General features: G+C 45.1%; 1 protein-coding gene across 1 annotated transcript in view; it reads left to right on the forward strand.

Annotated features, from left to right (window-relative positions):
- CNTNAP2 (contactin associated protein 2) overlaps positions 1-19356 on the forward strand; it is a 1044505-nt gene that overhangs the window by 942774 nt on the left and 82375 nt on the right. The window lies entirely within an intron of this gene.

Genomic DNA, 19356 nt, shown 5'->3' on the forward strand with positions numbered 1-19356 from the left:
TCCTTGTCTCGTTCTTTTTGGATCTTACAATCATCTGTTATCACCTGATTTATAATTACCGTATTTTTCGCACCATAGGATGCAGTTTTTCCGTCTTAAAAACTAAGGGGAAAAGTCTGTGTGTCCTATGGAGCGAATGCAGGGGGGGAGGCAGGCAGGAAAAGCCCCCAAGTGCCACACACAAGCTTCGTGCGGCTCTTGCTGGCTTTTCCCCAGGAGGGAGAAGGGACTGACACCGTCAGTCAGTCCCTTCCCCCTCCTCTAGAAAAGCCTTGCGCAATCTCTCCAGCCGCGGGAGGCTGAGCAGGGCTAAAGAGGAAGCCAGGGCAGCGAGCGCGATCCATCCCCTCGCTGCCCGGGCTTCCTCCTTAGCCTTTCGCCTCTCCAGTCGCAGGAGGCTGCGCAAGGCTAAAGAAGCCAACTTTTAAAAAAATCTCTCTATCTCTACCTCTTTTTCTTTTTTCGTCCTTTCTCCACCCCCTTCTTTTCCTCTGGATCAGTGTTTTTATCTAGATTAACGTTTTAGTTTGGGGGGGGGGAATATTATAAAAAAGGAAACTTTGCAGCTTTTATTTTAGTATACAATAAAAACAGATTAAACAAAACACAAAAGAAGGAAATAGCACAGAAGAAGAAGAGAAAAGGGAAAGCCATTTACCAGAGGTAGATCTTAACCCTTGCCTCACCTGGGAGCTTCTCTGGGCAGGAATTCCCTCGGCTTAAGTGGGGTGGGGGGAGAGTGGCAGGTAGGAGGGTATCTACCTAGACACTGAAGCCACATGTCTCTCCAATGAAAATTGGGAGTGGGCATTGTGTGAAGTGGCTGTGGATCTCCTGCCGCAGACGTGTAGGACTGTATATAGCTGGGAGGGCCACCCGAGGGTCATCTAGCCCAGCCCCCTCACAATGTAGGAATTACAGCTAAAGAACGCCAGGCAGATGGTCCCCCAACTGCTGCTTAAAAGCCTCTTGTGGTGGAGACCCCCAACACCTTCCAAGGTCATAGAATTGCAGGGTTGGAAGGGAACCCCAGGAGTCATCTAGTCCAGCCCCAGTGGACAGCGGGCACGATCCATCCCGTTGCGCAAGGCTAAAGATGCTGCTCAAGGCTAAAGAGGAAGCCAAGGCAGTGAGCGGGATGGATCGAGCTCGCTGCCTTGTCTTCTTCTTTAGCTGCGCTGGAGAGGTTTAGCTCCTGGCTGGAGAGGTTGAGCGGCTATGGATCCCGCTCGCTGTCTTGGCTTCTTTGCTCTTTGGAGAAAGAAGAAGCTCTGGGAGAAGCGGACAGGCTGCACGCAGCCTGTCCCTTGCTCTTTGGGGCTGGGGGGGGGGGGAATAATATTTTTTCCCTTGATTTTCCCCTCTAAAAACTAGGTGCGTCCTGTGGTCCGGTGCTTCCAATAGAGCGAAAAATATGGTAGTTTGGCCTTTTGTTCTGAATAGATTGCTGCTATTCCTTTTAAAAACTTAGAACCGCTTCTGATTTGTTCTAACAGCTTTATCATGAACTTCCAAGAAACATTATCAAAGGCTTTTTCAGCATCCATAAACATCATTGCCGCTTTCTTTTCATTTTTAGCCTCCAAATATTCTCCAAAGGCTTGGTTTCTAGACCCTTGGCATCATAGGTGGAATCTCAACACATATAATAAACACTGTGAAAATGCTTTTTAAAAGCATTTTGAAAAATAAATTTGCCATAAGCTCACTATCGCCATCCAGTGTCACAATTGTATAATGCACTTAAAACACACTTAAAACCTATATAGCTGAGTCCTTAGTTACCCTCCTCTGTATACCTTCCAGCTTGTCAACATCCTTCTTAAATTGTGGTGCCCAGAATTAGACATAGTATTCCAGGTATCCACCCAACGGATTTCATGGCTGAGTCGAAATTTGAACCCTGGTCTCCCAGGTCCTCATCCAGCACTCTAGCCACTATTCCACACTGGGTCCCAGTAGAGAGCAAAAGGTTAAAGTCTGCATGCATCCCTCCACCAGGCCCTCATCCCAATGGGGACCTGGCACCTGCTTTCCCCCCTAAAACAATCAGTGCAATGCTAATTTTGTGAATTGTATCATGTCTAGTTTGCTGTTCCAAAAAGAGAGAGCAAACAATGTGGATATGTGTGTGTGTTGCTTTACTTTCTGGAAGCTTGCTTGGCAGTATATTCTGTCACTCAGAGATACTGGAACACAGCTCAGCATAACAGCGTAAAGCCGAGGATCAAATGCCGAGATCTTTTTCATCATATCTCTCTCTTCCAAAAGCCAAGTTTGCTAATTACCACAAACATGAAGGCAACTGGAACATCTGTAATTTGTTATGAGAAACAAATGGGCCTCAAGTTAGTTATCATGTTGGAAAAATAACAGAAGCTTATATATAATTTTCTTTATAACAACACCATATCTGCATACCCTCCAAGTGTTTCAATTTTCCAGGGACAGCCCCGGAATTACAAAAGCCGTCTCAGCTTCTGATTTGAGCCCACAATGACCTTCTATCCCCAGCCAGGGCCACTGCTGCTGCGCTCAGGGAGGAGGAGCTGGCTCACATCCTGAGCAAAATCAGCTGCAAGGGAGAATTGCATGGCCTCTCTATGGCCACGTGGCTGTCTGTCAGCCTGCCTTTCCCCTGCGCCCCCAAAGGGCTCTGCGTGGCTGATGTGGCCCTCTCTTCAGTGACGCCAGTCTGACCAGAGACCAAAAGCAAGTGACTCCACAGGAGGGCTGCAAATGTTCTTCAGTTTGTAGGAACAGTATGCTTAGCATCCTCTCTTAACCTTATTCCATCTGTGTTTCTTTTTTCCTTAATATTATTTCTCCACCTCAATAATCAATATGTAACATCTGGAACAGTCTGTCTTATTCTTCCTCCTCTATTGGTATTGATTTGTATAAAAAGGGTGAGATGGCAAAAACATGAGGGCAGCCCAGCTGGGAGGAGGAGGAGGAGGAAAGCGAAGAGGCTTAATTTGAGCCCAGCTTGTCTGATGCTGTAAGATTTCCATTCCTTTTCATGAACACCTCCTGAAATTAAGCTTTATTTTTATCTTAAAGTTTGCCCGCAATACTGTGATAACACCACTATATTATTGATGCAAGATATAACAAGTGATATACCCCCATCTTACATTTATTTGGATATAATTCAAGTCAAGGGCAAATCAAGGGCATCTTCTGCAGGAATTTATTCCACACAAATGCCATGAATTTCTGTGGGACAACACTAGACAACAGCCTTGTGGACTGTGGCCAAAATTTGCCATCTAAAACAGAAACTGAAGTACCATCTTAACTTGGTTAATTTATTGGTTAATTTGTTTAAAGTTTGACCATAGGACATAATAAAACAGGGCAGGGGCATAAAAAAGGGACACAATAATGCTTAAAATATAAATAATAATACAACAAAACATGGGTGACTAAAATAAATGAGTAACACCCCACAATTTCTTGTTCAGTCTGCCTCCATCATTATACAGCAAATGAGTCAACTTTCCGCATAGCCCACCTCCCCTGACTCCAGAGATGAAAGTCAGTTGGCTCCATATCTCTCCAGCCAGGTGACTGCCCCAACGGCAGGGGGCTTCCTCACAGGTGCATCCACACACCTCAGTTCCCCTGCAGCTGAGGGAACTGGCTAGGGTGAAGAGCATTGTGTTCATACCAGCAAATCATAGAATCATAGAATCATAGAGTTGGAAGAGACCACAAGGGCCATCGAGTCCAACCCCCTGCCAAGCAGGAGTGCTCTGGTGCACTCCTGACATATGGTTGTCAAGCCTCTGCTTAAAGACCTCCAAAGAAGGAGACTCCACCACACTCCTTGGCAGCAAATTCCACTGTCGAACAGCTCTTACTGTCAGGAAGTTCTTCCTAATGTTTAGGTGGAATCTTCTTTCTTGTAGTTTGGATCCATTGCTCCGTGTCCGCTTCTCTGGAGCAGCAGAAAACAACCTTTCTCCCTCCTCTATGTGACATCCTTTTATATATTTGAACATGGCTATCATATCACCCCTTAACCTCCTCTTCTCCAGGCTAAACATGCCCAGCTCCCTTAGCCGTTCCTCATAAGGCATCGTTTCCAGGTCTTTGACCATTTTGGTTGCCCTCCTCTGGACCCGTTCCAGTTTGTCAGTGTCCTTCTTGAACTGTGGTGCCCAGAACTGGACACAGTACTCCAGGTGAGGTCTGACCAGAGCAGAATACAGTGGCAGTATTACTTCCCTTGATCTAGATGCTATACTCCTATTGATGCAGCCCAGAATTGCATTGGCTTTTTTAGCTGCCGCGTGACACTGTTGGCTCATGTCAAGTTTGTGGTCAACCAAGACTCATAGATCCTTTTCACATGTACTGCTCTCAAGCCAGGTGTCACCCATCTTGTATTTGTGCCTCTCATTTTTTTGCCCAAGTGCAATACTTTACATTTCTCCCTGTTAAAATTCATCTTGTTTGTTTTGGCCCAGTTCTCTAATCTGTCAAGGTCGTTTTGAAGTGTGATCCTGTCCTCTGGGGTGTTAGCCACCCTTCCCAGTTTGGTGTCATCTGCAAATTTGATCAGGATGCCCTTGAGTCCATCATCCAAGTCGTTGATAAAGATGTTGAATAAGACCGGGCCCAAGACAGAACCCTGTGGCACCCCACCAGTCACTCTTCTCCAGGATGAAGAGGAACCATTGATGAGCACCCTTTGGGTTCGGTCAGTCAGCCAGTTACAAATCCACTGAGTGGTAGCATAGTCAAGACCGCATTTTACCAGCTTCTTTACAAGAATATCATGGGGCACCTTGTCAAATGCCTTGCTGAAATCAAGGTAGGCTACATCCACTGTGTTCCCTTCATCTACCAGGCTTGTAATTCTGTCAAAAAACGAGATCAGGTTAGTCTGACATGACTTATTTTTCAGAAATCCATGCTGACTATTGGTGATCACAGCATTCCTTTCTAGGTGCTCACAGACTGTTTGCTTAAAGATCTGCTCCAGAATCTTCCCTGGTATTGATGTCAGACTGACTGGGCGGTAATTATTTGGGTCCTCTCTTTCCCCCTTTTTGAAAATAGGGACAACATTTGCCCTCCTCCAGTCTGCTGGGACTTCACCTGTTCTCCAGGAATTCTCAAAGATGACTGCCAGTGGTTCTGAGATCACATCTGCCAGTTCTTTTAATACTCTTGGATGCAGTTCATCTGGCCCTGGAGACTTGAATACATCTAAACTAGCCAAGTATTCTTGTACTATCTCCTTAGTTATTCTGGGCTGTGTTTCCTCTGCTGAATCATTTGCTCCAAATTCTTCAGGTCGGGCATTGTTTTCTTTATCGGAGAAGACTGAGGCAAAGAAGGCATTGAGGAGTTCAGCCCTTTCTGTGTCCCCTGTTTGCATTTCACCATCTTCTCCTCTGAGTGACCCCACTGTTTCTTTGTTCTTCCTTTTGCTACGAACATACCCATAAAAGCCTTTTTTGTTGCTTTTAACCTCTCTAGCAAGCCTGAGTTCATTTTGTGCTTTAGCTTTTCTGACTTTGTGTCTACACGTGCTGGCTATTTGTTTGAATTCCTCTTTGGTGGTTTCCCCCCTTTTCCATTTTTTGTACACATCCTTTTTTAATCTTAACTCAGTTAAAAGTTCTTTAGATAGCCACCCTGGCTTCTTTAGGCACCTTCCATGTTTCCGTCTCATTGGTATTGCCTGACGTTGTGCTTTTACTATCTCCCTCTTAACAAACTCCCAGCCATCATGAACTCCCTTTCCTTTTAGTATTACTGTCCATGGGATCTCACCCAGCACTTCCCTAAGTTTTATGAAGTCAGCTTTCTTAAAGTCAAGAAATTGAGTCCTAGTATGCTTGGCTGCTCCTTTCCGCTGTATAGTAAACTTCAGAAGAGCATGATCACTCGCGCCTAATGATCCTTCCACTTCTACCCCACTAACCAGGTCATCAACATTGGTTAGGACCAGATCTAAAATGGCTGTTCCTCTTGTTGCTTCTCCCACTTTCTGGACAACGAAGTTGTCTGCAAGGCCAGTGAGGAATCTGTTTGACCTTATGCTCTTGGCTGAGTTTGACATCCAACAAATATTGGGTAATTGAAGTCCCCCATTACTACTATCTCCCTTCCTTTTGCATGCTTGGCCATCTGTTCCAGGATGGCATCATCTATGTCCTCCGTTTGGCTTGGGGATCTATAGTAAACTCCCACAATGAGGTCACTGTTATTCTTCTCTCCCTTAATTTTGACCCAAATGCTCTCACTTTGGCTTTGAGGTTCTAAATCTTGGATCTCTTCACAGGTATACACATCCCTGACATATAACGCCACTCCTCCTCCTTTCTTGTCTGGTCTGTTTCTCTGAAATAGATTGTATCCCTCCATTATTACATTCCAGTCGTGGGACTTATCCCAACAGGTTTCAGTGATGCCTATTATGTCATATTTAGTTTGCTGTACCAAGAGCTCAAGCTCATCTTGTTTATTTCCCATGCTTTGCGCATTAATGTACAGACATTGAAGTCCATTAATCATTCCCCCATGTCTCTTATTTAAGGATTTTTTCCTCCCACCACTAGGTCTGCGTGCTGTTTGCTCCATTTGGTCTATGACATTTGGATAATCATCTTCATCAATTGATAGACTCCTACCTTCAGGAGCACTGTCTCCCTCCCCCACATTAGTCAGTTTAGAGCCCTCCTGATGAGGTTTCTGAGATTTTTGGCAAAAACATTTCTCCCAACCGTTGTGAGGTGCAGCCCATCGCTTGCCAGAAGTTCATCTTCAAGAAACTGCAGTCCGTGATCTAAGAATCCAAACCGCTCCTGTTTACACCATTTGCGAAGCCAGCTGTTCACTTCCACTATTTTTCCCTCTCTCCCTAGGCCACGTCGTTCAACTGGGAGGACAGATGAGATGACAATTTGTGCATTTAATTGCTTCAATTTCCTGCCCAGAGCCTCGTAGTCTCTTTTGATCTTCTGGAGGCTATTGCTTGCAGTGTCATTGGTTCCCACATGAACCAAGAGGAGGGGGTATTTGTCAGTGGGTTTTATGATTCCTTGCAGTCGTTCAGTTACATCTTGGATCTTAGCCCTGGGGAGACAGCACACTTCCCGAGACATCTTGTCAGGCCCACAGATCACTGCTTCTGTTCCCCTCAGTAGGGAATCCCCTATCACCACTACATGCCTCCTCTTAGGTTTGGTCGGGGTTCTTCCGTGAGCTGTCCGTTCCAAGGTCGCCTGCACATTCCCTGAGGACTGACTTTGCTGCTCGTCTTCATATACCTGATCGACTGTAATGAGGGAGAGATCCTCAAATGGAGTCTGCTCTTCGTCTTCCATGCTAGGGGAGAGGACCTCAAAGCGATTGTGTATTTCTAAACAATCAGAGTGAACCCTGGGCCTCCTACTTCTTTGAGTCACGTTTCTCCATATATCTGGCTCCTGTGTTGGTGAACTAGCCTCCTTCTCAGGGGAGTCCCCTGTCTCCTCCTTGGTGGAGACGGTGTGCTCTGTTGCTTCCAAGAAGAGCTCCAGCTCTCTAATTCTTTGGAGCGTAGCTACACGTTCCTCCAGTTGCTGGACTTTGTCTTCTAAGAGGGCAATCAACATGCAATTGCTGTAGGTAAAGCTGCCTGCAACCTTTGGCAAGATGGCAAACATTGCGCAGGAACCGCAGGCGACTGCAGCTGTTCCCTCCCCCTCCATCTTGAGAATGTGTCGTTGGGGGTGGCTACAGTGGTCCTCCATCATAAAAAGCATGAAGACAGGACAAATAACTCCCCCCCAAAAAAACCTAGGTCTCCCCCAACAAACGTTTGAGACTAGCTCCCCTAAATCTAAAAAGGGGAGACTTCAGCATTCTCGTGAGGAGCAGGTCTGCATGTGCCCTAGAGCAGGAGGAGGTGCAGAGAAACCGACTGGCCTAACACAAAGGCAATAGATCTTTATTTCCCACACCCAGTGATACTCCACCCTACAGACAAGAGTTTTATTTCTAGGTAAGCTCTTGTCTTGTACATTTGACCTATATTTTTATTTTCTTTCACTGTGAGAGAAATACACTTGCTTCCCAAACAGTTTGTCTTATGAGACAACAAAAGGATACAACTGACTAAATGTAAACTGGCCTTATTGGGGACACAACAAGAATGCAGTCAGATCAACTTATGCACCTGCTATAGAAATAACTGCTTTTCTCTACTGTAAATCATTAAATTTTTAGTTGGCAGATATACCCTGAGATAAACCTCACAACAAACCATCAGCTCTCCCCCAAAAGGCAGTAACCATCATACACTGTATTCTAACAGTACAGTATTTAAATACTGTTAACTGCCTTGCTTCTCGCTCTTTAAAACAATTTCCCACAACGGCTGCTGCTCCCCTCATCTCCTGAGCACATTTGGGCTTAAATGGCGATTTTTTAAATATTCACAGAGCTGACATTCTGGGACTACAGTCTTAAAGATAACTTGCTTTGGAAATAAAGCACACTCAAATTCTGGGAGTTATTTATTAGCAACCTTATTTAGTACTTGGTCTTTAAGTACAGCTAGCAACAGAGCGAAACAAAATGTAAAAAATCACTGCTTTCTAACTGTAAAATATTGAAGCTGGAACAGTTTTGATATTTTAATATTGGGTCAGATATTATAGATGCTTTTAGGAAGGGAGGGAGGGACTGACCCTAAATAACCCACATATTTTCAAGGTTTACCCATACTTCTTCAGTTTATTGTGAATAATGTGATTAATGCATCATGTTTGCAGCCGGCCTCTATTCTTTTTATGACCTGGCTGCCTCATAATTCTTAACAATGTTTGTCAGTTGACTGTCTATCTTCCTTCTCGAGCACCTCAGTTCTGCCACTTCCCTGCCCCATGCCCTCTGAACCACATTTCACCTAGAAAACTGCTAGCAGTGGGGCTGGGTGGGGGAGGAAGTGGGGTGATTTCATGTCAATTCAGACCAGCCTCAATTATATCCATTTTTAAGGAAAGCTTTAAAAGAAATAGGATGGCATCGCACTGCGCTTGGAGCACTTCGTGCCAGGCTTGGCAGCGGGCAGCTCCTTAGCTCTTCCATTGCCAGGCTTGCTTTCTGTGCCGGGGACAGGTGGAGAGAGGGCCTGTTTACAAAAAGAGCAGGGCTCTCACAGTGCAATTTCATGCCTGTTTACTCATGAGGCTCTTGTATTTTTACTTGGGTGCCCACAGCTCAGTGCACACAAATATGGAGACATACGTGACCCATACTTGGAAACAGGTTCTGTTGAAATATATGCCAGAACTTTTAGGACAGTTTCACAGAAGATAATCATGTCTTTATAGAAAATCTGGCCCATGGTCCAAATGCACCCATGTCTAGTTTTGTCACATGTATGTGTGATAAGCAGGGCTTTCTTTCAGCCGGAACTCACCGGAAGTCCATTCCAGCATCTCTCAGGTGGGTGCCATTGCCAATCTAAGAGAACGAGGGAGGCGTTCATGGTGAGTTCTGTTTTTCTAGAAAAATAGCCCTGGTGATAAGGAAGCCTCTAACACATGGGTAGGCAGATTAAGGCCTGAGGGCCGGATGCGGCCCAATCGCCTTCTAAATCCAGCCCCCAGACAGTCCGGGAATCAGCGTGTTTTTACATGAGTGGAATGTGTCTTTTTATTTAAAATGCATCTCTGGGTTATTTGTGGGGCATAGGAATTCGTTCATTCCCCCCCCCCCCAATATAGTCCAGCCTCCCACAAGGTCTGAGGGTTTGCTGACCCCTGCTCAGTGGCGGAGCTTCATGCTCCGGCACGGGGGGGGGCGGAGAGCAGGCGGGAGTGGGGCTGGTGCGCATCCTGGGGGCAGGGGGTGCTGCCTGGGGGGTGGGGCCCCCAGCGTGGGCAGGGGGGCAGCTGTGATGGCACCCTGGGGATTGCGCTGCCGGGGGTGGGGCGCTCCCCCCGCGCTCCTCTTCCTCCACCAGTGCCCCTGCTCTAACACCTTCTGATATGGCAATGGATGTGTGTTTATTGAGAAATGGCATTCAGAACATTTTCTGCACAAACTGCTTCCTATCTGCATACACTTCCCACAGTGCCCCACAAGGTGTGAACTTCCTACACTGAAAAACATTGTGATTCATGTAACATCAAGTCCTCTGAAGGTGTGTCAGTGGTGCAGGATCTCTCATGGCTGTTTCACACATGGATGTTGAAGACAGGTGGAACTTCATCTTGGAACTGACCCTTGCATCCAAATAAATGTGTTTAGGATCAAGGTATCTGTTCCTGAGTATCTGGAGAGCGGCACTGTGAATTCTGATGGCATGTACACACTCCCGTTTCAAAGGCAAAAAGAGAAGTTTGAAAAAACAGCTAGAAAATACAATATAGACATGTCATTTCGATTACTAGTTATTAAGCACTGGCTGTTTTATGTTTTCTCTTGGTGTCTAATGTTAGAGCTCCCGCTGAGTTCAAATGATAAGAGGGCCCTCTTTTATCTTAGGCTTCTTCTGATAACCTGCACAAAGCCCTTGAGCTCTGATCATGCTGTTTATATTGTCAGGGGAAATCTTCATTCAGATAAAAGCTTAGTATCATTTGTTTGAACATAGCTCTTCTGTACATATACACACACATCCTAGTTATGTGTTCTTCTTTTTAGAAACAAATGGTCAGTTTTTTTGTCTGCAAAAAAAGCGAGAGTATTTTATTGCGCGTCTCCCTAAGGTGGAAATGCCTGCTTATTAATTGTTCTCCAGACGAAAACAACAAAAATGATGTACAGCTGTAATAAATAGTGTCCCCAATATGTGGATGTGCTGGGGGAGAGTAAAGCAGTAAAGGGTTTCTTCTCATTCTCTGTGCATTTGCCACCCGCGGCAGAAGCTGGGGTTGAGGGGCAATATGGGAAGGTGGTTTTCCTGCAAGAGCAGGAGTCTCTCATCAGTTCAGTATCCCTGGCAGCCCAGGGAGGTGTGCACTTACTGACCTTAGCCAAGGACGGGCCCTGGGAACTGCAAATTCCCCTCAGCATCCCCAGGCAGGTGGGAGAAGAGAGACTGAGCCGTCCCAAATGACGGTGGAGGAGAAGCTGTTGACTCAGGGACCAACTCTTCATCTTCCCTGTTACTTTGGAGGGGAAGCTCCGGGTGGGGTGGGGGCAGGGATTTGGCTCACAATCTACCATGAATTTCACTGGGCTTCAGTGGCGTAGCGTGGGGGGTGCAGGGGGGGCCAGCCGCACCGGCCGCAACATCTGGGGGGGGCGCTCGCACTCGCAGCTCTCTGCCCCTACCTGGCTCACTCACTCTCTCTCACTGCAGTGCTGGCTGTGCGAATCCGATCTGAGCCGCTGGGTCGCCGCCCACTGTGGAGGGGGTGGGTGCCAGGCGTGTGGTGCGGAGAGAGAGCGAGGGACTATCTGGGGGAGGGACAGTGCAGCGGCCGCCCAGCGCAGCGCTGAGCGCAGGAGAGAACCACACCAGACCAGCCCAGGCAGCAGCAAGAAGAAGCTGGCAGCGGCGGCAGGTTAGGGGTTAGGGGGCGCAAATTACTTGCCTTGCCCCGGGTTAGGGGGCGCAAATTACTTGCCTTGCCCCGGGTTAGGGGGCGCAAATTACTTGCCTTGCCCCGGGTACTGACAACCCACGCTACGCCGCTGCTGGGCTTCTACACTTGTCATATTTACTAAATGCCTCCATGATCCAGATGTGGCATAAAGGGGAAACTGCCTGCAGGCTTGCAAATCAAATGTAGAAGGGGGAGGGAAGCTGGACGGATCTCTGGGTCCCCTAGGATTTACCCACAAATAAAGGTAAATGTAAAGGGACCCCTGACCAGTAATGAGGAAAACCTAAGAAATTTAGATTCTCTTTCCCCTTAATTCCTAAATTGTTTTTCATGAATGCCCACTAAAATCAAGGCATTATTTTTTGCTATCTCAGAATAAAAACCTTGGAGAAAATTATTGAATTATTGAAAATTATTGAAATTGGGGGGGGGGGGGAGAGAGAAATTGTGGAGGGGTGTGTCCCTTCACATCAGAAATCCAATTTAAACAAAAACAAAACCCGTGTGTGTGTGTGTGTGTGTGTGTGTTGGTGGGCAGTCAAATGTAACTAGTTGTCTAAATGCATTTATTAGAAAACATGATCAAAATTTGGGAAATATCTGTTAAAGGGCTAGGCTTGTTTGGTGTAAATCTTATATCTTGCTGCCCTCTGTTGGAAGTATTTTGAAACTGAAAATAGGTAGACTTTTGAAGATTCCTAATTTCTAAAAATTATGTCTGCTGAGGAGAAGTGATTTTTAGAAAGCAATTCACTTAAATCTCTTGAATGTTTGTCTATTTTTCTTCTCCCTTCCTTCTATTCTTGTTTCCCCTCTTAATAATCTCACCATTGTTGAGCGATGAACTGCTTCCCCAGTTGGCAATTGCTGTAGTTTCCACTTTGTCTTAACTGTTTAGAAATAAAGCATGGGAAGTCCTCAAAGCGCTTCTAGGGCAGCTGTTAGTAGCTTGTTTCATGCAATGCATGGAAATGAGCACATGGGGGAGGAGTGAAATTGTTCCTGGAGGCCCCCCGCATTCATCTAAACAGGAGAAGAGAATTTATAAATCCTGGAGATTAGCCACTGTATCTTTTAGGAGTCCAAAACAATGCATCAAAGCACCGTAATCCTAAAGCAGCAACACACCAAGTGTTACCCCCAAGCTCTCACAGTCTGAAAATGTCTGCAGAATTTAAAGGCTGCCTTGTGCTTTTTGAAAGTAGAACATAAAATCATGTCCAGTGCATAACCTGGTTGCAGTGGTGTAGCATGGGTTGCCAGTGCCTGGGGCCATGTGTAGGTGAGGGTGGGAAACGGACAGAGTATGCATTCAACTGCCTAAAGGTGATCGGTGTCTGCATCACCCAGGAGATGGCAGTCACAGAGATAAGAAAAGAAGAGTCGTTCTGTTGTCTAGAGAGGTCACTTCCTGGTTCACATGGAGAAGCCGTTTTCAATGGACCTCAGTGACAGAAACGCTCAGCTGTATTGAAGCAGCACCAGGTGTTGAAAATGTGTGCCCCCTAAATTTTTTGCACCCAGGGCACCCCCCACTACACCACTGCCTTGTTGAAGCTTCTAAAGGCATTAATCCCATTCGTGCAATAAATTAATACGGAATGCAAGGTAGACAGCTTAAAAGGAAATGAGGATTGTCTTGGTTCACCAGTGAAAATGGTATCAGACCAGACGAAAAGGGGAATGATTTCCTATTCTCACCCTCATTGTGAGACCACATGCTATGGATGGTATAGGAATGCCACCCCAAATTGCATCTCCCTGTTGATGTCCCTCCCCATTCCCTGCAACTAGTGTTGGGTAAGTTCCCCCCAGCCTGATTCAGAATGGGCTTGGGCAACAATTTATTTTCAAATGTTGTTGTTGTTTAAAAAAACATTTTAAACTTAAACTAATTCCAAAATTTGGGCCCCACCACAATTATGCCATTTGGGGCACGATGCAGCCTAGAAAGCCCTTTGTCCCCATTTGCATGGTGACATGGCAGTGCCCAGGCACCAGGACCCCTGCCTGCGTCATGAGGTCTTCATACTGTGCGTCTCATCCACCAGGAGTGCCAGCAGTGCAGTGGCGTCATGCGTGTGCAAGTGCTTTTGAACGCTGGAGGGAAACAAGGAGAAGTTGGCAAAGGATGCTCTTTTCTGAGGTATTCCAGTGCCACTCGTAACAAATACTTCCACCATAAATCTCATATACTCTCACCTTAAAATCCTTCCTGTTCTGAAATAGGCTCCCCCCCCCCAAAAAAAAGGCTTTCCCAACACTTCTTAGTGAAGGCAGAAATGGGGAATAAGCAAAATGTTTAGAAGACAATGTTTCTTGTTTGGCTGGGTTCCATTCAGAGCATCCCATCTTGCGAACTGAGCCAGTCCTGACATTAAACAACCTGATTATCTTCAACACCTTTTATTAAATAATAAATCAGCATTAAGCTTTATGGCATCATGTGCTGCCCAAGACAGTCATTTAGTTGGTCAATTTCAGTGCAGCTATAAAACTCTGAGTAATGGGTGTGGAACTGGTGGCAACCCTCGCTATTTATACTCGGCAATATTGTAAATTTAGGTTCCCAAAGATGCATTCAGTTTAAATTTAATAAGAGTTAATATATTCCTATGCTAAATAAGAATGGATTATTTATAACAAACACTCATGGAGAGCCAAGTAGGGAACTGCAGCTGGGGGGGGGGGGCGTCAGAAACAGTTGCATGTGGCAGCTAATAGTTTCTAGTTTCTTTTGAAAAACAGTGAAAATGCAATTTTTAAGCCCATTCCCTTCAGTAATTACAAAAAGCAGAATCATCTACTCAATATATTTCTTCCAGTTGAATGTGTTCCCATCTTGTGGAGAAAATGCAGAATACATAGTATGAAAATAGTTGGCGTCAAAAGACTGTGATGGCTTTCGGGAAAGGAAAGGGATAGAAGAAGAAGCACTAATCTCCCTAGAAAATCAGAGGAGCGAATGGCAGTGCTTTGTCAATTCTTCAGTTCCACACAGGCAAATAAATACTGTGGATTGTGGTGCTCAGCATCCTGGAATCATAGAATCGTGGAGCTGGAAGGGACCACGGGGGCCACGCGGTCCAAGCCATGCAGGAACCCCTGAGAAACCCACAACCCTGGGATCAAGATCCCCAGCTAGCCTTGCTGGTGGACAGAGTGCCACCGGGGGGGGGGGTCATGTCTGTTGACCAAGGGAAAGCATGCATCATTCCTTGGACAAGGGACATTGCACTGTGCAAGCACCAGCTGGAGAGTGAAGAAAAACAGGGGTCCATCATTTACTGGTGTTTTTATCTTGTATTTTATTCTGTGAACCGCCCTGAGATCTTATGATGAAGGCTTGGGCAAAGGCGCAGGGGGGCAGTTGCCCCCTCCCATCAAGTAAATCAATAAAAATAACTAACTGAGGTTCTGCCTCCCCTAACATGAAGCCTGCATCCCCTCCCAACATAAATACTAGCTACGCCCATGGATGAAGGGTGGTATATAAATTTAATTAATAAATACAAATAAATTATGCCCTCCGTAAGGGATTCCTTTGTAAGTGATGGGGATGGGGAGAATCATTGCTGTAATTACTTTTGCTTTTGTGCAATAAAGAGCATGAAATCACTACAGGACTCCGAATATATTTCACTGTGTGAAGTTGTGTTAGTAGTTTTGGAAATGATGCCCCTCTTTGAAAAAGACTGCAGTGTCTCAGGATAAAAAATGAGATGCCCAGTTCACTCACAAAATAATATCCTGTTGCTCTGTAAAAGTCTAGCACACTATTCCTCAAGGAGGAGTGTCCTTTTCATTCATAACCATTCTAGCTATGTTTTCTTTTTAATTTGTCACTTGCACTTTCAACTTGTACATTTAAAAAATGATAGCATTTAAAGCCAGAGAGGAAGAGCCATCCATGCAAAGTGCATTGGAATAGCAAGCAATATGGTGCCTTTTGTATATGAAAGGGAGCCAAAGAAAGCTGTAATGTTGAAAGGACATTTAAGTCTGGAAAAGTTTAGAGGTCAGGAGGAGAGATGCTGCCTGTTTTGAATATTCACATGATGGCTCTGGGGTCTTTTTCTACATCTTCTCTCCATCTGAGCAGTCCTACTGTCCTCAGAGTGGTAGCAGCTATGTTGCACTATTCTTATCTGCAGTGCTTATACCCTCCTGTTACTCAAGTTCTTGAGGTGGTTTACACTATGCTGAAAATAAATACGCAAGAGTTACTAAAGAGCAGTGCTATTTTTCTAGAAAAAGAGGTGCCGGAACTCACCAAGAAAGCCTCCTTTGTATAATGGCACCCACCTGAGAGGTGCTGGAACTGAGTTCCAGTGAGTTCTGGCTGAAAAAAAGCCCTGCAAAAGAGGATCAAATGCGTGTGCAAGCTCCCCCTAAATCTTCAGGTGTTCCACCTGCTGCTTTGCTGCTGACTCTTTGGGTCACAGAAGATTTCAGAGCGAACAGATCCGCTTCCTGACGGATGTTCGTCCCTCAGAGCACAGTGGACCAACACCAGCTGATGACATGGCTCCCCAAATTAACACAGACTGTGGAAACTTCACATTGGACTTCAAGCATCTGGCATTGTGTGCCTCCCCATTCTTCCTCCAGATTCTGGGTCCTTCGTTTCCAAGTGAGATGCAAAAGCTGCTCTCATCAGAAAAGAGATTTGGGGAGCCATGTCATCAGCTGGTGTTGGTCCACTGTGCTTCATTAAGTCCAGGGTCAACGTAGCCGCCTACCAGGAGATTTTGGAGCACTTCATGCTTCCTTCTGCAGATGAGCTTTATGGAGATGCTCCAATAGGACTTTGTCACCTGCCTACACTGCCAAAAGTATCAAAACCTGGTTCAGTGCCCATGGGATTACTGTGCTTGATTGGCCAGCAAACTTGCCTGACCTGAACCCCATAGTGAATCTATGGGGCATTGCCAAGAGAAAGATGAGAGACATGAGGCCGAGCAATGTAGAAGAGCTGAAGGCTGCTATTGAAGCTTCCTGGTCTTCCATAACACCTCAGCTGTGCCACAGGCTGATAGCATCCATGCCACACTGCATTGAGGCAGGAATTGATGCAAAAGGGGCCCAAACCAAGTACTGAGTACATGTGCATGCTTCTACTTCTCAGAGGTCCAATATTTCTCTATTTGCAGTCCTTGTTTTGCTGATTTTATTTAATATTCTAATTTTCTGAGATTGTTAATTTGGGGTTTTCATCAGCTGTACGCCATAAACATCACAATTATAACAAATAAAGACTTGACATATCTCGCTTTGCATATCATGAGTCTATCTCATATATTAGTTTCACCTTTTAAGTTGCATTACTTAAATAAATGAACTTTTCCACAATATTCTAATTTTCTGAGTTTCACCTGTACATTGGCTCCCAGTACGTTTTTGATCACAATTGAACAGACCATGAAAGCCCTAAAAGGCCTTGATCCAGTATACCTGAAGGAGCGTCTCCACCCCCATCGTTCTGCCCAGACACTGAGGTCCAGCTCCAAGGGCCTTCTGGCGGTTCCCTCACTATGAGAAGTGAGGTTACAGGGAACCAGGCAGAGGGCCTTCTCAGTGGTGGCGCCTGCCCTGTGGAACGCCTTCCCACCAGATGTCAAGGAAATAAACAACTATCTGACTTTTAGAAGACATCTGAAGGCAGCCCTGTTTAGGGAAGTTTTTAATGTTTGATGTTTCATTGTATTTTTAATATTTTATTGGAAGCTGCCCAGAGTGGCTGGTGAAACCCAGCCAGATAGGCAGGGTATAAATAAATTATTATTATTATTATTATTATTATTATTATTATTATTATTATTTTCAGGTGGTACGTCATACCCTCCAAAATTCCTCAGGTGGAAATAGGGACATTTTCCACTCGTCCCCAACTGACCCTCCTTGAACCCACATTTTCACCACCCTTATACCAATGGGACACAGCACACACGCCTTCCTCTGTCCTTAATCTCAGTTTTATTTTATTCTTTTTTAGATTTACACACACACAATAAATAAATTAGATGTGCGAGATTAGATGTGGATGCACAGTATTTTTCTTAAGAAATCAAGACTCCTTGCTCTCTGCTCCGCTCCCCCTTTCTTCCCGCCCAGGGTGGCCCTGCTCTCCACCTGCCCCTCATGCGAAGGCGGGCAGGGGCGGCAGCCTCTCCTCCTCCTCCTCCTTGCCTGCTCTTCTCCAAGGGAGGAGGCCAGTGGTGGCAGCCATGGAGAGGCCACAGAGAGGCTCCCCGGCAGCCGGCGCTGCCCAGGACAAGTGGCAAGTCCTCCTCCTCCCGGAGTTTGGCAGGAGTGACCCTGGTGTGAGAAAGAGGAACATCCCGGGCTTAAATCAGAAACCAGGATGGCTTTTTTAATTCTGGGACTCTCCCTGGGACATAGGGACACTTGGAGGGGATGGGTACGACACGCAGATGAGTGTTTTGTCCTTGGATCTTTCACAAAAGCATTATAAATTAATTACCAGGAATGCATGCTAATATTTTTGTACATCTCAAATACGTGCTTTCATACACAAAAACAGCTGTGCATGTGAGCCATTGTCTTCTGCCCCTCAATCATTTTCTTCAACAAGGCAATCCATTGTCTTTATTCCTTCACTGTTACTTTTTGGTGGTCGTTTTACTAAGAGTAGACCTGTTGCTATTAATGGATCTGGTCATTAATTTCATTGGGTCTCCTCTGAGTGAAACTTGGAATACCACCTTAGATATGCCTAACAAGCATTGGGAAGAGCTGAGAATGGTATTTATTGGATGAGAAACATCAGAGACCCTAAAGTCTGAGTGCTTCCATCAGATCCCATTCCCTTACAGGAATAAAAGCTGAATTGATTTCCAACAGCAACTAGCAGGTGTCAGATTTTGCAAAGCTGTTGCAGGAAGCTCGTTTCATAAATGAGATTATGTGTATTCTTATCTGTCTCGGAATCTCAATTGCTTGCATTGTTCACACAGCCAACAACTCCCAGTTACTCTAAATACATAATCACGGAAGTTTATAACTGGGCTTGCAATCAGTAGACATTTGTTGCTTGGCAGAAAGATAAAATAGCCCCTTATCTTCCATATGAAAATCCATCCTAGATTGTTCTGCGTACCATAACTCAAATCAGAGCCAGTTTGGGGAAAGTGTGCCACGTTATATGATAGCTCATTTGGCTCACGGTCTGAGATCTAATGGCAGTTTTTGGCACTTCTTGAATGGTTCATCTATCCTGTGTGATATAACTGATCACTTTTTCTGAATTGTATTAAGACCTTGGCCTCAGTTGTGTTTTGTCCCCATTCTCAGCAATATGTTTAAAAAAGCCACCCACCCAGTGGATTTGTAGCTTAAACTTAAAATCTTAAATTGCATAAAGCCCCTGGGATTGTTAACTATTTTTAAAGAAGGGCAATCTGATCTTTGTTATAAAGAAATAATTGGAAAGGACTGGAACATCTGTGTGTCTCTCGTTGGAAGCAGAATGTATGGTCTGTTGCTCTATCAGAAAAATTAACAAAGAGATTACATACATTGACTGGAACAAATGATGTAGATGATTTTGTTGAAATATGGCATCCTTTTATAAAATACTTTACTGATAACCCTGAAGAATGGCAACTACTGAAACCACAGATTGGACTTTGGCAAACAACTAGATCGATAAATCCTGGACGGGAGAAGGGAGTAAGCTGGGATTTTGTTTTTGTATATTTTTATATTTTTTGTAATTGTTATATCTTGAAAATCAATAAAACCATTTTTTTAAAAAAAAAAAGTAGGTTTC

This window comes from Podarcis pityusensis (genome assembly GCF_964106645.2).
Source record: "Podarcis pityusensis genome assembly, chromosome: 12".
Lineage (NCBI taxonomy): Eukaryota > Metazoa > Chordata > Lepidosauria > Squamata > Lacertidae > Podarcis > Podarcis pityusensis.